General features: G+C 39.2%; 1 long non-coding RNA gene across 1 annotated transcript in view; it reads left to right on the top strand.

Annotated features, from left to right (window-relative positions):
- The first annotated feature begins 466 nt into the window (after positions 1–466).
- The window catches only part of LOC121880146, a 67,633-nt gene continuing 49,161 nt past the window's right edge, over positions 467–18,938 (top strand). Inside the window, exon 1 of the long non-coding RNA XR_006091495.1 lies at positions 467–601. This is a non-coding gene — a long non-coding RNA (uncharacterized LOC121880146). The remainder of the gene's footprint in view (positions 602–18,938) is intronic.

The following is an 18,938-nucleotide window of genomic DNA, read 5'->3' as shown; positions in this document are numbered from 1 at the left end:
CTTGCCCTATGACCTCCTCCTATAGGTCCCCAGCCGTTACCAACACCTCTTCCCTCCCAGACCAGATATCCCTCCTCCTAGTCACAGGCCTGGCATTTGACATTATTAGGGACCTGCCACTCTTTGCCATAAACAGATAAAATGTACCGGGAACTTTCCCCCCACACTCATCATTCTCTCACTTTATGTAACTTGACAAAACCTATGACCCTTCAGACTTTTACGCCCTTAATGTACGAGTCATAAAGGCAAGTATGAACTTTTCATACTTCCCTGTTGGGCGCTGTAAACGCTTCTGCGCTTCACCTTGCACAGGATGTAAGGGGGTGCCCAATAAACTAGCCCCCTCGTGGGCAAATCTGAATCTGACTAGAGTATCTTTGGACTGGACTAGAAGTGGAGCAGGTTTAGATACAGGAATTTATTTCTGAGAGGTGGCACCACTGTGAGCAAACTGCGTGACAAATCTGTATCCGAGACCCGACCCGATCACCCGACTCCCCGACTCCCCGAGCCAGACGATTGACCGTTGACGTCATTGACGAACAGTTATATACGCGACGAGGAAGGAGGTGTGCTACTGTGCCGAGCCGAGATTTTGGTAAGTGGTAAGTTATATTATCGTATCGAAAATAAACCTTACTTGACTCTCACGTCTATTGAAACTTTTTGTATGCGATTCTCATTTGTAAGTTGCGTAACACATGAATATTACTGTAAATGAGTGAAAATTTTGCTTAAAATGTGAATAATCATTACACAACCTTTATGTACTATCTACAAGCTTGTTCTCTGTTCATAAAGTTAAGGAAACAATATTTTAACATGTTAATTTAAGAGTGTTTTGGATAATTAGTATAAAAGTGTTCAAATACAGCGTTGGAGCGAAGCAAAATCAGGATGACCGGCTTAGTTCCTACTTACGCTATTTTACCGTGAGTGCGCTCGGATTGGCTAATCATCCTGTCTGCAAATAACGCGAGAACTAGGTAATTATTTACGACTTCACAGTCGCTGATTTTTCATAGAAAACTAATTTAGAAACAGGAATTTCACTGTTTTATATTGGACACTGTCGTAGTTATGGCAAATATATTAAAAAGTGTTTATTTAAAAGTTCAAGTTAAGTTAACCTAACCTAACCTTAAACTAAACTAATCGGTAAAATTTCACTTAAGTTAATAGTGACGACTGACCCGCCAACGGGGTATTTGTTCTGCAGCTTATTTTCGGTCAATTTATACTTCTACTTTTTTACTTTTATCCTCTTCACCACTGATCGGCTTGTTAGCTGCTTGGGTGATCAGTCACGTCTCTGATTACTTTTCCTTTTCTTTTATCATCTTCAAAAGATGGTAAATTTGCACTTCCACCTCCCACTCTGTTAGAAAGTAAAAAATATAATTTTCTTGTGTATTTGTGTGTGTTTAGACCGAATATGACCTTCATTTCCTTCGGAAATTGGCCTGGTTTTTTTATCGAATTTATTTCGTGGGATGTTTTTAAAAAAAAAATAATGGCTAAGCCAATAAAAAATACACCAAAACACACTAGAAAAACAAAAAGCAAACCTAATCCAACCTAACCTCACTGACTCTCACCATATGATGAAATCACCTATTTCTTGCCTTATTGGGCTGGTTCTTGTTCGTCGTTGGATTTTGAGACTCTTACACAACGCCACACATGTTGTTCTTTGCGATATTTACATTCAGTCTTGCACTTAAGACACTTTACTGAGGTTGGAAGAACACCATGCGATCAAAAAAATGCTATAGCTTCTTCGTTGTTTTCCCAAAAAACTCGCAATAAGCTCCATATAATTTAAGTGACACCCGTCGGAACTGAATTTGAATTTCGAAAAATGAGAGACCCAAAATAAAAATTGATTTTGACATATTTTCACAAACTACAACCGTGTCCTCTATGATAAAACAATGAAAATCCGGCGTTTTTATAATTGTTTTCAATCAATTTCGCTCTCGGGTTAGTCCTATATAATTACCATATGTTTTTACCATGGTATTTGATGAGTTTAAAACAAATTTGATATTCATTTCCTCCGGAAATCACTAGTTTTTGAGATACTCTCCCCCACCCAACATTCATAACGGAAAAAGTTGGAAAATTGTTTTGTTTTTTCGAGTAAATCACATAAATAAAATACCAACCTAACCTATCCCCCCGTAGTTCATGCCCCCACATCTTGGACAAAGAACTTGTTCGGTAATACACTGTGTTTTCTAAAAATAGAAATTGCCTCACTATTTTTTTTATGAAACTCGGCAATTGACTTAAAATAACCTTTCTCACAATGTCGGCACAACTCTCTCACCTGTTCAGCCATATCTGGTACTGTACTGAAAATTCAAATCTCTGCTCCCAATGCACCGACTCATTGTTCATTGTATAAGACAAAAAACTCTTGCCCAATAATAAATTTCCGATTGCTATAGCCAATAAGAAACTCCCACACCATCCCTGTACATGTGCTGTAGACACTTAAGAAGCGAAGACGGAGGTAAGGAGCACTAGCTGAGGAGGGGTCAGACCTTCTCCGCTAGATGTAAACAAATCATGGCGACACTTGTGACAGAGCAAATCTAATGATATTGAAAAAATTAATATCTCGGTTATCCTTAATTTCCGGCAGAAATATCATGGAAGAAAAATGTCTTGGAATTGTCTAAACATTACGAAATACAGTATAGTCTCAATTTACGCGGATTTGGTTTACTCGTTTGGCCATTTGCGGCAATTTTCCAGACTGACAATTTTTATTTACACGGTTCATTCCATCATTTACGCGGGAAGCTGCCCGGGCAGGGTGCGCACAAGGTCGCCCAGTCAACAAAACATTACCGAGCTCGTCACCCACCACAGCCGGCCTAAGTCAGTGATAGTGAGGATATGGACTTTGAAGGGTTTGACAAAGAGGCCCTGCAAGTCTCTGTAGTGGATAGTGATACAAGTGATACAGGTGAGGGCCAATAATCTGCCCTCTGCCTCGAAACCAACCCCCATCCCCTTGTGCCCAGCCATCTTTTCTACTAACGTAAGTGTTAAAAAACCTAATATTATTGATATTTCTCTTAAGTATTAATTGTGTGTGCATACCATCATAAAATTAAGATGTTATTTTTACTACAACGTACGTATTGTCGGAAAAAGGGTAGTCTGGGGGTCGGCCCAGTCTCTATTTCAATTAATTCCATATGTTCTGTTATTTCGTTTACCCGTTTTTCGTTTTACGCAGACCTCCACGGGTTTAATTGACCGCGTAAACCGAGACTATACTGTACATATTAAAAACAGCGGGAGAAAGACCGGTGTGTTACTATAAATTCACCTTATTTTTTTTATCTATGTTCATCAAAGAGTACTGTTAGGATAATCATTTCTTGTGCAGATGCTTCGTTTAATAGATATTTAGGCGCTGAAGGTGCGCACTTTGTCTTCTCAGCGGCAAATTTATATTTTGGGCGTATTTTATTCAAGAAGACCTTCCCAATTACCAACAATTTTGGTTATTCAAAGTGGGGCAGTAGAGAAAAATTTGGGGTAAAATGTTAAAAAGAACACTCAACAAACCTTTGAAAACCTTACCTAACCTTAACTAACTTGTAAAAAGTTTAAAAATACAGTATGGTAATGTCTGAGAACTCCATTGGTACCACCAGAAGGAGTTACGTATTTGATTTTGTTCATTTTTTCCACAGATGTTCTTATAATTATAAAAGAGACGACATTTACTGGAGCCTAATAGAACTTGACCTAACCAACCAACGAAACCTACCTAACCTTACCTCCTAGCCGAGGGGGTGAACCTCCGTCATATTAAACGGAAAGTACTTAGCCAATCAGAGTGTACTCACGGTAAAATAGCTTTAATAGGAACTTATCTGGTCATAGCAAAATATCCACTATGATTTCTATTTATATAGGGAGAAAGCAAAAAAAAAAAACTTATTGTTAGTTTTCGGTGCAAATTTATATTTTCCGAGTATTTTAACCGATAAGTTGTTCAAAGTGGGCAGAGCTTTGAAGTACAGTGGTCCCTCGGTTAACGAGCACAATTCGTTCTAGAAGGTTGCTTGTTAACCGAAAAATTCTTTAACCGAAACCATTGTTTCAATGGGTTTTTGGGGTAATTGGTTCCAGCTTACCGAAAATTGCCTAAAGCCAACAAAAAAGGTAGTAAAGTACACATACTTTGAGGTGTGTATGTAGAAGGCTCCTGGATGATGATGATGATGATGGTGATGGGAATTAGAATGGGGGTGGAGGAGAAGGGAGAAGAGAAGGCATTGGAGCGGAAGAGAGGTCACCCCTGGCGCCATTTCATCCATAAAATTTTAGTTCACTTAGTGTAATTCAAGATTATTTTTTTAAATCAACACTGCACTGCATTATATATTGTCACTATGTAAAATAAATTTCAAAATGACCAATAATTTGACTGGAAACACAGAAAAAAGCATTTATGTTGAAGAGAGTCTGAAGCAAGATGTTACCTCCACTGAAACGACACAGAGACTGACGCCTGTATGGTGTGTAGTCAGGCTGTTTGGCGCAATAAAAACTAGTTTCCCTGTACTTAAATTATGTTAAATAATTGTTAAAATGACTGTAAATTGTAATACAAGACTTTTAAAATTATTGAATAGTACAAACTTCTTCATATTTACTAAAATAGTAAGGAATTTAAGCCCTAGAACTGATTACTGTATTGGCGGACTAATATGACAGCTAGTGTGCAAGCGAAAACATTTTGAGGGGCGCTCGTAAGGAATTCATTAATCGAGGGAATGCTTGTTAACCGAAGTTAAGAATCTTATGGAAGGTAATTCGTTAACCGAAATTTCGTTAACAGAGGCGCTCGTTAACCAAGGGATCAGTGTAGAGTGAAAATGTGGGGTAAAATAATATAAACAAACCTTTAAAAACCTTAACGGTAAAATTATCGTTTTTGTCGTGCACCTTCTTTGAAGTAGGACAGAATTATTCAAAACACACAATTTCAACCTAAACTAACCTAACTTAACCTAACCTAAGCTAAACTTAAAATACTAAAATTCACTGCATGGCCAAAAGGATAATAATACCACCTTACCTAACCTATAAAATTCCTATATCTATGAAGCACTTGCCTTATTCTTGTTTTCCGTGTTTAATATACAGTCAACCCTCGCTTTACGCGGTCCCACTTTACGCGTTTCCACGTTTACGCGGTACCCTGCCGAAACCGGAATGCTCACTTTCCGCGGTGTGTGTACCCTTTTACGCGGAGAGCGGCGCGAGCAGGGTGCGTACAAGGTCGCCCGGTCATCAAAACATTACCGAGTTCTTCACCCGCCACCCACCACAGCCGGCCCAAGTCAGTGATAATGATAGTGAGGATATGGACTTATATGGACATTGAGGGGTTTGACAAAGAGGCCCTGCAAGCCTCTGTGGTGGATAGTGATACAAGTGATACAGGTGAGGGCCAATAATCTGCCCTCTGCCTCGGAACCAACCCCCCATCCCCGTGTGCCCAGCCATCTTTTCTACTAATGTAAGTGTTAAAAAACCTAATATTATTGATATTTCTCTTAATTATTTATTGTGTGTGCATACCATCATAAAATTAAGAAGTTATTTTTACTACAACATAGGTATTGTGTCTGAAAAAGTGGAGTTTGGGGGTCGGCCCGGTCTCTTATTTCAATTAATCCCATATGTTATGTTGTTCACTTTATGCGTTTCTCACTTTACGCGGGCCGCCGTGGGTTGAATTAACCGCGTAAAGTGAGGGTTCACTGTATTGGTGTAGTTTTTGGTGTTCAGAGGGGGGGGGGGGGTCCATGAACTTGAAAGCAATTTTTAACCTTTTAATAGGTTAAGTAAGGTTTTTCAAAGGTTTATTTGGTGTTCATTTTAGTATTTTACCCCACCCTTTACCTCTATTTCAAAGCCATGCCCTTTTTGAGCAACCAATATTGTTGGTAATTGGGGAGGTCTTTTCGTTTAAAATACAGGGGCATTCAAAAAATATAAATTTGTGCTGGAAACGTAATAGAATAGAAATTTTTTTTTTGTAATAACATGTTGATGACTGACCCGCGGCTGATTTCTCATAGAAAATGATTGTAAAATTAGTGCAATTTCACTGTGTTTTGTAGTGGACACTTATAGTTTGTGCAAATGTGCTAAAAAGTGGTTGCAAGGTACTGTAGTTCTAAATTAAACCTAACCTAACCTTAGTTGATATGAAACACACGAAGCATTGTTAGAAGGCCTCATTAACTTAACCAAAAAATCTACCTACTCTTTCATAATTGCCTAGCCGGGGGGCTAGACGTGGTGTAATTTCAGGTTTTTTGTGGACGTGAGAGCAGTCGCCCGTACCGAATGGCTCATAAGCATACACTGGGCATCGGTCCTGCCCAGGCAGTGGAGTGTTTTGAAATACGTCCGTGTGATTGGCTGTTTACATCCTGGGATGAGACATCACCTCTGAGAAGACATAGTAGTGCATGCCAAGGCGCTTAATTATCTACCAAACGAAGCATTTGCATAGGGAATAATTATCAAATCAGAACTCGCTGATGAAAATATAGTAAGAACATAAACACCAAAACAAATTGCGCGTCGGCGGGTCAGCCGTAAATAAACAGCGCAGACGACACGCTGGCAGCAGGTGATTTTAGTTATTGTTGATTGATTAGTATACTGTATGTACATGTAGCTTGAAATAAGAATATTATTGCTAGGTCTCACTTGCATCTTCCTCCGTTTTATTGATATTGTGGGAAAAATGGATAGATATTCCACTGGGATGAAAATTTCACCTAACACCTGTTAGCACATAGCACCCAAAGGAGTTCATAGAATTGCACCAAAAGTTATGGAGTTATTATTTTTATGACACTAAACAAGAAAATGGAAACGACAATACAGTGTGCAGAACCTGGCATAACTAACCTAACCTTACCTAACTTCCTAACTGGCGGCTCTTTCCCCCGGGCTCCCTGGCATATTAAGCAGAAACTGTCTATTTAATTACAGATATTTGCTTATGGGTTTATGGCTGAATAGCCTGGCTGTCTCTGTAGCTGTCTTGGCTACGTAGACTACCAGACTATTCAACCAGTCATGGCTAATAGTCACACTATAACTTTTACAGGTACAGTACTGTTCTTGTAGATGTCTAGGGTAATACAGTACTATCCTAGAATATTGTATATACCGGTACCTAAAAACCTAATCTATGGAAATGTAGTTATGTACTGAAATACATTATTGCATCAGGGTTAGGGGTTAGTTAGAATATGAAAAAATAAAGCTTATGGTAAGTTCTGGCAGAGAGACAGTTGCACAACAGCTGCTGCCCAGAAGAACTTGAAAAATACTACAACCTACCTAACCCAACCATACCCAGTGTCCATGCAGCAATTGCCCACCACATGATCTCTATGGCCTAATACTGTATTATGACCACACAGCCTATGGGCTAGGCAGCTGCAATATTAAGGCCACAAAGCTAATTTATTGTTTATGTAGGGTGTTAAGAGTTATGGTTTGAGTTGACTAGGGTTCCGAAATAAGGCGTTATACAAATTATTAAAAAGGATCAAACCTAAGCGAACTGAAAGAGGTGAAAAATCAGTTGAATCCAGCCTACAGTAACTGTAAAAGACCAAAAATCAGATTAGGTTAGGCTCAACTGAATTTTAGTACTTTTCAGTCCTTCCTGGTCCTTTTTTATTAATTTTTGGTATTTAGAATTGGTCATACAGGTAGACCCCAATAACCGACACATATGTGGACTGTGAAAAGTCGTTGGTTAGTGAATCAACAGTTATCGTAGCAATTACTCCCATAAAAATATAAAAAATTTGGGAGGTTAGAGACTGGCCACCCCCCCAAAAAAATCCAATCTACCCTTGATATATACTGTATCTCTCGTGCACACTGTCAAGCAAGAAAATAAAGCAGACATATAAAACGAGTATAATCAGTATTAAATAAGAAATTTAAGCATAAATTGTAACTGGTTTACCTATGTTTAAGGATGGTAGAGATGTTTGAGGGTGGCAAGCTCGAGTCTCTGCCAATCTTTGCTGGTCCATCACCACTCTTATGACACGTTATCACATTAAGTTTGGCAGTCAGACTCAGACTTATGTGCTGTCTTAGGGGCAGCACCAGAGGAACTGTCACTGGGGCGTTTAGGCATGATTGCGTAACACACCAATTTGGGAATAATGAAAACACGAAGTCGGAGAAAACGGGGTAAGTGTAAACAAGTGCAGGAACCAGGTTAGGGTAGGTCAAGGATTCTAATACTCGCTGTACAAGGATGGCCCACTCAATGGGTCATCGCCTAAAGTGGCACCTCCAAGTGGCTGAGGGGTAGCAAATTAATTACCAGGCAAGGAATAAAGGGAGGAAGATGAAGAATTTGGCAAAATCATGTCTCTCTTGTTTTAAATTTTTTGTAGCAGCTGCATTGGGGCCCCAGTATTGTGCAGCTATTAAGTGCTGCAGCAACTATATAAGGAACAGAAACTTGTGTTTCTTTCGATTTCTGAAAAATCCAGAGGTTAAGTCGTACACCTACTTCTGTCAATGTTGACTGCTCATTATGGGAGTTTTTATGAGCCCTTTCTTTACTGAAAATGGTCAACTCTTTAGATTTACTAGTTAACATCAGAGTATCATTAGGATATACTGTACAGTGAACCCTTGCTTTACGCTGTCAATTGAACGCACGGCGGCCCGCATAAAGCGAGAAACGTGTAAAGTGAACAACATAACATATGGGATTAATTGAAATAGAGACCGGGCCGACCCCCAAACTCCATTTTTTCCCGACACAATACCTACGTTTTAGTAAAAATAACATCTTAACTTTATGATGGTATGCACACACATAATATAGAAGAGAACAATCAATAAGAGATTAATATACTGTACGTTAGGTTAGAAAAAAACAAGGTTAGGTTTAACACTTACGTTAGTAGAAGAGATGGGTCGGCGTATGGGAATGGAGGCTGGTTCCGAGGCAGAGGGCAGGCTACTGGCCCTCAGGTGAGTCATCATCACTGTCATCCACACTTATTAGTGCCTCCCTGACAAATCCCTCAAAGTCACCATCACTGTCTCTGTCACTATCACTGGCTTGGGCTGGCTGTGGTGGGTTGCGGGCGAAGAACTCGGTAATGCTCTGCTGACGGCTAGTGTTGATGTTGTCGTGATACACCTTGATGTAGGGTTCCATAGTCTGCAACAGCTGGGTAGTGAAGACTTCATACTGGTTATCGTCAGGGTCGTCGGAAAGGAGGAACTTGAGTTTCTCAACACACTTGATGGCACCCGTTACATTACTATGCGGTAACTTGCGTTCTTCTTGGGATGACGCACCACCTGCCTCTTCACTGACATCATCTAACATCTCGTCGGCAGTCACATCAGGATCCCTTATCACCTCCAGGATGTCGTTGTTGGTGGTCTCGGAGAAGCCTGCAGCTGTAACACTCTGCGCAGCTTCTCTGGCAAGGTCCACTGCTACTGCAACAGTCTGAACCTCACCAGTCACAGATTGATTCTGCCTCCCACCTGGAATTCCTTGCAACACATGTCTCCATGCGTGACGAACCATTGCTACAGACTGCTGATCCCATGCCTCCACCAAGAAGTCCACAGCTTTCTTGACGTTGAATTTTCTCCAAAAATGTTTCACAAGTACTTCTTGCTCTGCCAACTGTTGTTCCTCGTCGTCTTCGCTCTTGCTATCGGTGTCACCCAGGTTACGCAACTCATTCTTGGTGTTGGTATAGTCGTTCAGGAGCTTAAACTTCTTTGCAGGGAATGCAGCTTTCACATTACAGATCAATTCTTGGTCCTTGGGCTGTATTAATGACATAGTGTTGGGAGGAAGGAAGACCACTTTTACGTTGGTGACGATCCAACAGTAGGGGCGAGTGTCCTGGCGCGTTGTCAAGCAGCAACAAAATCTTGAATGGAACATTCTGTTGCTCACAGAATTTCTTTACGTCGGGAACGAAACAGTCATCAAACCAGGAGAGGGACAGAGTAGAGAACATCCACGCCTTACTTACGGTCAGCCAGTGGACATTTAGCTTGGTCATGTCCATGCTCTTGTAGGCGTGCGGCTTGCGGACTGTGTGGATCACCGATAACTTGAGCTTACAGGTACCGGAGGCATTGGTGGTAAACAGGACGGTGATGTGCTCCTTCTGTAACTTCCGGCCCCGACTCTTGCTGGCATTCTTCACAACGAAGGTCTTGGAAGGTAGCTTTTTCCAAAAAAGACCAGATTCGTCCACCTGGTCGTCGGTGTACTGTCCTTCCTCCATAATCTCACGTAAAAATGGAGGAAATTCCCTATCCGCAACACGGTCAGCACTAGCTTCTTCACCACCAATATTAATGTTGGTGATCTTGTTCCTCTTCTTAAACCTCTGCAACCACCCAGAGGAAGCATTTAAAGGGTTTGGGCTCTGCAATTCCCATCTTACGTGACACTGCAGCATACAGTTCACGTGCGTACTCCTTAACTGAGCGCGTGTCCACCGCCATGTTCCGTCGCGCCTGACGAATCAAGTAGCTCACAAGTAATTTCTCCGTCTTGAGAAGCACCTGGTTGTGGCAATACTTGATCATAGAAGCACCTGTAGACTTTGTGATGTTCATGTGCTCCTTTATCTTGGCTGCATCCTTCTTAATTGTCCTGATCGTAGACTCGTTAACACCATGCTGGCGCGCGAGATCAACCTGTCTTGTTCCTTTCTCCAACTCTTGGATGATCTTGTATTTAATTTCGTAGCTTAAGGAACGTCGTATCTTCTTTGGCTTAGGGTGGCTGGGTCCAGGTAATGCAAGGTTTCTTTGTGGTGGTGGTCCGGTGGAAGCCATTCTTATGGAACCGATATACACGGTGTAGCCGGGAGGGGTGTAACTGACGTGGGTAGGTCAAGGGGCTTGAACGCTCCCGAGGCGGGGCACGTCATAGTACATTAAACCAATCACAGCTAGCGGGGGAGGGAGGTAAGGATGCTTGGCCCAATCACAGTCCGATACGTCATATGACGTCACCGATAACGCAACAAAGACATACACTGCGCAACCTACTCGCGCCGCTTACTTAACATGGCAGGAGAGATGGCGGGAGGTTTGAATCCAAAAATGGCGCGGCGCGAGAGGACCGCCAGCCGCTCTCCGCGTAAAGTGAGCATTCCGTGTTCGGCAGGGTACCGCGTAAATGTGGAAACGCGTAAAGTGAAACCGCGTAAAGCGAGGGTTTACTATGTATACATAGTCGGCCCTTAACATACGCGGGGGTTACGTAACAGAGATACCCGTGGATGTTAAAAATCCACGTATATGTGCTGCCCTTCCCCCCAAAAAACCCTGGCCCCCCATGTCCTTATTTACCGTATATACCTGTGTGTAGTTCAAGTTTTTAAGACCAAATTATTTGGCAAAAAATTGGGGGTCACCTCTAAACGGGTAATAGTTTCGTTAGGTTGAAAAATATTTACCAGTAACTACCAGTAAACAATGGAAACGATGCACCAACGCACCACCAGCTGTGAGTGTCGGTACAGTTGCCAGGGCAGATCTCTTGCGTCATCATAGCAAGCCCAAAGTAGCCAAATCCATGGTATGGTAGCACAGGACGATGTAAAACATAAAGTATTCATTTATTAAAGTGTATTTATAGATACTGTACATAAATTTTTGTTCATTACATTTGAAACATCAATCTTTGTTAATTAAATTTGAAACAAAAGAAAACTACGATACCGTATTTTCATTAAAATATTACATCACAAGTATATTTTACCTTAACTGTGACTGAATGAATATATTCTCGGAAATAAATATGGAAATGTAATATTTTTGCTGGAATGACGTACATATTACAGTGGAAAGTGGGATAAAATCATGACGAAAACAATGACTTTCGCTTTCTTTCGTTGTTCAAAAGATTTTACCGTAATCGCTTTTCGAATGGTTTTCAGTTAAAAAACTGTTGTACTCGTACTGTATTACAATAATATTCTATCCTATCATTAGCCTTATTATCCCACAACTGAAAACCATTTGAAAAGCGATTACGGTAACATCTTTTGAACGAAAGAAAGAGAAAGTCATTGCTTTCGTCACAATTTTATCCCACTTTCCACTGTAATACGTACATCATTTCAGCAAAAATATTACATTTCCATGTTCTCAGAAATAAATGGTAGTTTTGTTGAAACGTAATGTCCAGTATTTAATATTAAAATGCAAAAATAGCTATAAAAACAATTAATACACCCGTAATGTACTGGCTGGCATCTCCACTCGTCCCTGCTCCCGCCAGTCACCTCCTCCCCGCTCTATCCCTCCGCCTCCTCCACATCGTCACTAATGTTGTATTACAATAATATTCTATCCTAATTCACTTGAATAAATACTACGATACCATATTTCTGAATATTTTCATTAAAATCCATCAAAATCATTTTCCTTGTCATCGTCTTAACACCAAACAGCTCCTCCCAATCTTCTCCTTGAACAGAGCTAGAGGGTACGTGTTTTTCGAATCCTTTTCAGTTAAAAAAATATTACATCACATGTATGTTTTACTTAAACTGCACCCGAATGAATATATTCTCAGAAATAAATAGTAGCTTTGCTGAAACGTGATGTATTTCAATGTAAAATAGGATAAAATACATGACGAAAACAAAAGACCTTCCGATGTTCAAGAGATGTTACTCGTTTTTATAATTGTTTTCGGTTAAAATACTGTTATATTTCAATGATATTCTATTCATACTGGGCTTGATATAATGCATTCACGGAAATGTAATATTTTTGCTGAAATGACGTACGTATTCCAGTGGAAAGTGGGATAAAATCGTGACGAAAACAATGACTTGCTTTCTTTCGTTCAAAAGATGTTACCGTAATCGCTTTTCGAATGATTTTCAGTTAAAAAAACTGTTGCATCACAAGTGAATTAGGATAGAATATTATTGTAATATAAAAGTTTTTTAACTGAAAACCATTCGAAAAGCGATTACGGTAACATCTTTTGAACGAAAGAAAGTGAAAGTCATTGCTTTCGTCACTTTCCAATGTAATACGTACGTCATTTCAGCAAAAATATTACATTTACATATTCTCAGAAATAAATAGTAGTTTTGCTGAAACGTAATGTATTTCAATGTAAATTGGGATAAACTACATGAAAACAAAAGACTTTACCTAACCTTCCGATGTTCAAGATATGTTACTCGTTTTTTTAATAGTTTTCGGTTAAAATACTGTTATACTAGTGATATTCTATTCATATTGTGCTTGATATAATACATTCACTGAAATGTAATATTTTTGCAACTACAATGCTGATGTCAACACAAGCGTGGTTACAGCGAGACTGACTGAGTGAGGGAGAGCTGTGCGTGTGTGTGTGAGGTTGCGGGAGCGGACGGTGTCCTGTGTTCGGTGCAGCGCGCAGGTTGAATGGCGCGCGATTTGAATGTACTTCAATGTACAGAATATTCCTCCGGCGGAGCAATCCGTGTATTTGCAAATCCGTGTATGCTAAACCTGCGTATGTTAAGGGCCGACTGTATATGTTTTTCCTGGATTTCATAATTATTTCTTGGGCAAATTCATAAAAACCTTACCAACCCAAATTGTATGGTAAGAACGTGCAAAAAAAGTAACTAATTTAAACCTAACCTTACTTTACCGACTTAATCTATATTTATCTACTTAACCTATGTTTACCTACATATCTTTCATTAACTCAGCCCTATAACTGCGGTAGCGTGATGCGCTGATCAACCCCCCAGTGCGCAAAGAAACACGTACATGTATATGAATTTTCCTCAAACATAATTTTAACTTGTGGTTTAAGAGATACCTGTAGTACAGTATGTAGAAGAATGTGGAAACCAAATACGAGTCCATTACTTACCTTAGCTCGGCAGCCAGTTTCTCATGGGGCAGAAAAAGGATTCTCATCTCTATTGCTTAACCCAGGGGTGGGCAAAGTACGGCCCGCGGGCCACATTTGGCCCGCCAAATTATTTCTGTGGCCCTCCACTGCATTTGGCAATCATAAAAAAAATTCTTATTAATTACAGAAAGGACAATTTTGGAAGTTGGGTGGACATAGCAGCAATACTGGCTCGTCGCTGTTAACCTGTGGCCCGCGAAGTGTGCCACCATTCATGAAGTGGCCCGCCATCGAAAATAATTGCCCACCCCTGGCTTAACCCAATACTTGAATTATTTTACAATTTTACTTAAAGAAAATATACAGTATTTTTTTGATTTAATGAACCAATTTGAGCCACCCCTTTCCATTACAATTGTGAATTTCTGCTAAATTAAGCTTTTCATTACTTTTGCTCGATTTAGCGAACTACGTACAGTACTGTATAGTATTTCCATGCTAACGTGGCCCGTAAGCCACGTCCCTCTTCTATACTGGGCACACTACACTGTCCAAAGGGCAAAGCTGTACTGTACTGTACATGTACTCAAAATAATGTACTAAATGATTATTAAAATTTTTGTTTAGTACAAACTATAGCATGTTCATATTCAAATTAATCACTATCTTATAAGAATTCCAGCAATATAAATTATATTTTTTCCCAGTCACTTCTGTGACATTTTATACAAAAAAATTCCAAAAGTTCAATCTAAAGGACATAAATATACAAATAAATACTTCACTAGACCTTTGGTGCTAACTCTCAAACATGTCACTTCCCTCCCTCCCTCCCCCTCCATACCCTCCATCTTCCCAGCCAGGGTTTGGTGTTTTAGGCTAAAAGTTTTTATCTTGTATAATGTCATAGACTAAAGTTATGGAGAATGTAATTTGTATTGCTTGAATCCTTGCAAGACAACAAATAATTTGAATAAAAACGTTATATATTTTGCACGAGAGATAAAAATATTTGCCCTTTGTACTAAAATTCTTAAATTAGAACTAAAATTTGTATGTGTATTGCGAGCTATAGCATGTTTATAATCAAATTAATCACTGTTTTATAAAAATTCCAGCAATGTTAAATATATTTTCCCATGTCAGTTCAGTGACATTTTATAAGAGAAAACTTAGCCACTCTTAAGGACAGATAAATAAATAAGCACTAGACCTTGGCATCAACTGTCAAACATATCACCTTACCTCCTCCCCCCCCCCACCCGCCACCATCTTCCCAGCCAGTAAACAGACCATTTCACATCCCTTAATTTTAGCTGTGTTGATTTATGAGTGTTTGTTTTAACATAATACAGTACAGTTGGCCCTTCACATACGCGGGTTTAGCATTCACGGATTCGCAAATATGCGGATTGCCCCGCCGGAGGAATATTCTGTACATTGAAGTAATTGAAGTACATTCAAATCGCGCGCCATTCAACTCGCGCGCGGCACCGAACACGGGACACCGCCCGCTCCCGCAACCTCACACACACACATAGCTCTCCCTCACTCAGTCAGTCTCGCTGTAACCACACTTGTGTTGACATCAGCATTGTAGTTGCAAAAATATTACATTTCCGTGAATGTATTATATCAAGCACAGTATGAATAGAATATCACTAATATAAGAGTATTTTAACCGAAAACTACTGAAAAAACGAGTAACATCTCTTGAACATTGGAAGGTTAGATAAAGTCTCTTGTTTTCGTCATGTATTTTATCCTAATTTACATTGAAATACATCACGTTTCAGCAAAAGTACTATTTATTTCTGAGAATATGGAAATGTAATATTTTGCTGAAATGACGTACGTATTACAGTGGAAAGTGACGAAAGCAATGACTCGCTTTCTTTCGTTCAAAAGATGTTACCGTAATCGCTTTTCGAATGGTTTTCAGTTAAAAAACTGTTGTATTACAATAATAATCTATCCTAATTCACTTGTGATGCAACAGTTTTTTAACTGAAAACCATTCGAAAAGCGATTACGGTAACATCTTTTGAACGAAAGAAAGCGAAAGTCATTGTTTTCGTCACGATTTTGTCCCACATTCCACTGTAATACTTACGTCATTTCAGCAAAAATATTTAATTTCTGTGAATGTAGTATATCAAGCACAGTATGAATATAATATAATTGTAATATAACAGTACAATATTTTAACCGAAAACTATTAAAAAAACGAGTAACATCTCTTGAACATTGGAAGGTTAGGTGAAGTCTTTTGTTTTCGTCATGTATTTTATCCTATTTTACATTGAAATACATCACGTTTCAGCAAAATTACTATTTATTTCCAAGAATATATTCATTCAGGCGCAGTTTAGGTTAAATATGCGTGTGATGTAACATTTTTTTAATTGAAAACGATTCGAAAAACACGTACCCTCTAGCCCTGTTCAAGGAGAGGACTGGGAGAAGCTGTTTGGTGCTGCAGACGATGGCAAGGAAAATGATTTGGATGGATTTTAATGAAAATATTCAGAAATATGGTATCGTAGTATTTATTCAAGTCAATTAGGATAGAATATTATTGTAATACTACAGTAGTGACGATGTGGAGGAGGCGGAGGGATAGAGCGGGGAGGAGGTGACTGGCGGGAGCAGGGACGAGTGGAGTTGCCAGCCAGTACATTACGGGTGTATTAATTGTTTTTATAGCTATTTTTGCATTTTAATGTTAAATACTGTATATTATGTTTCAACAAAAGTACCATTTATTTCTGAGAACATGGAAATGTAATATTTTTGCTGAAATGATGTACGTATTACAGTGGAAAGTGACGAAAGCAATGACTTTCGCTTTCTTTTGTTCAAAAGATGTTACCGTAATCGCTTTTCGAATGGTTTTCAGTTGTGGGATTATAAGGCTAATGATAGGATAGAATATTATTGTAATACAGTAAGAGTACAACAGTTTTTTATCTGAAAACCATTCGAAAAGCGATTACGGTAAAATATTTTGAACAACGAAAGAAAGCGAAAGTCTTTCGTCATGATTTTATCCCACTTCCCACTATAATATGTACGTCATTCCAGCAAAAATATTACATTTCCATATTTATTTCCGAGAATATATTCATTCAGTCACAGTTAAGGTAAAATATACTTGTGATGTAATATTTTAATGAAAATCCAGTATCGTAGTTTTCTCTTAATTCAAATTTAATTAACAAAGATTGATGTTTCAAATGTAATGAAAAAAAATTTATGTCCAGTATCTATAAATTAACTTTAATAAATGAATACTTTGTTTTACATCGTCCTGTGCTACCATACCATGGATTTGGCTACTTTGGGCTCGCAAGAGATCTGCCCTGGCAACTGTACCGACACTCACAGCTGGTGGTGTGTTGGTGCATCGTTTCCATTGTTTACTGGTAGTTACTGGTAAATATTTTTCAACCTAACGAAACTATTAACCGTTTAGAGGTCGACCCCCAATTTTTGCCAAATAATTTGGTCTTAAAAACTCGAACTACACACAGGTATATACGGTAAATAAGGACATGGGGGGCCAGGGATTTTTTAGGGGGGGGGGGCAGCAATAGTACACGGATTTTTAACATTCACGGGTATCTCTGTTACCTAACCCCCGCAAATGTTAAGGGCCGACTGTACGAGGTCAAGTGAACAATTTTGCCTAGATTTTTCTTTTTGCATATTCAACCAATAGCATACGCCTATTTTCTTATGTATAAGGCTTATGATAACATGATAGGCTCTACATGTCCATAGTCTTGCCAAAATGAAATAATATTGGGCATAAAATATGGTTTGCAATTACAGTAACTTGATTAAGCTAGGGGCCAATATAACTGCCTTTTCAGTCTTAGTCAAATAATTGTTTATACTTGGGGGCCAAGTTAATTTAGTTAGAACATGAAGAATATTTAAAAGGGGAATTCTACCACACAAGAATGTGTACTGTATGTGGCAAATTTGGCTCTCAGTGAGACACTTTGTCTAGCAGCTACCCTAGGCCTAGTTCCAATCTTTCCATTGACAGTAGCCTAGGGTAGAATATTAATTTTAGAAATTTTTAGGCTGATTCGATTTAGTTTCAGGGTTGCATTCTTGCTTTTCTGATGAATTTCAAGCAAAGTCAGACCAAATTACCCAAACATTGAAAGGAAAACACCAGGGTCTAGGCTAAATCAGGAGTATAATAGAAGTGATTGGTTATATAGGTTAGGTAAGTCTATGCTATCAATAACCTATTTATTTGAAATAGCCCAGAATAAGGCTATCCTAGTCTAGCATATATTTCTTGTCATAGGCCAGCATTAGGCCAGGGGCTAGCAACCCAAATCGTATTAGGGGTAAAACACCGAATACAGTACCTAATGAAATGTACACAGGTCAAAAGACTCTACTGCTGCTGTTCCTACCAGAAAGCAGCTTCAATTGTGAGTAGTTGACAGACAAAAGGCAAGAGGTCTTTCTCTTTGCCCTGAAGGGAAGTTTTACTCAATTAAAGCAATTTAAGTGTGTTTGATCTAATATATTATGAGCACTTCCTCCTCGCTGAAATTTGGTCCTTCCATCTTTTGTTTATAAACAAACTACTATCACGTGTGTCAATCTCAGCTGATTTTTCCTTCTCTTGTGCTTGGTTGATGATTTTGTTAACTGAGTGACGATTGGCCAACTAGCTCATGCATTGCCATCTACCTTCGGACAAGAGAACTGAATTTACAGTGTTAGCACTAGAGTTACAGACTGCTTACGGACCCATAATTAAATTTTGAGTACGGGGGTATGAGAAATATACGGGACTGTAAGCAGTCTGTAAGTTACGGTCCCGTATTTCTGCTGCTGTAAGTAACTGATGAGGCGTTCTGAGTGTGCGGCCCCTCTGCCATAAACAATATAGTGGGGTGGTTTGCCTGCGGAGCTAATGGTTGACCTGTTAATAGGCTGTGAC

Source organism: Homarus americanus, unplaced genomic scaffold (assembly GCF_018991925.1).
Source record: "Homarus americanus isolate GMGI-L3 unplaced genomic scaffold, GMGI_Hamer_2.0 scaffold30108, whole genome shotgun sequence".
Taxonomy (NCBI): Eukaryota; Metazoa; Arthropoda; class Malacostraca; order Decapoda; family Nephropidae; genus Homarus; species Homarus americanus.
The sequence above is the reverse complement of the archived record's forward strand: the minus strand, read 5'-3'. Positions and strand labels throughout refer to the sequence as shown.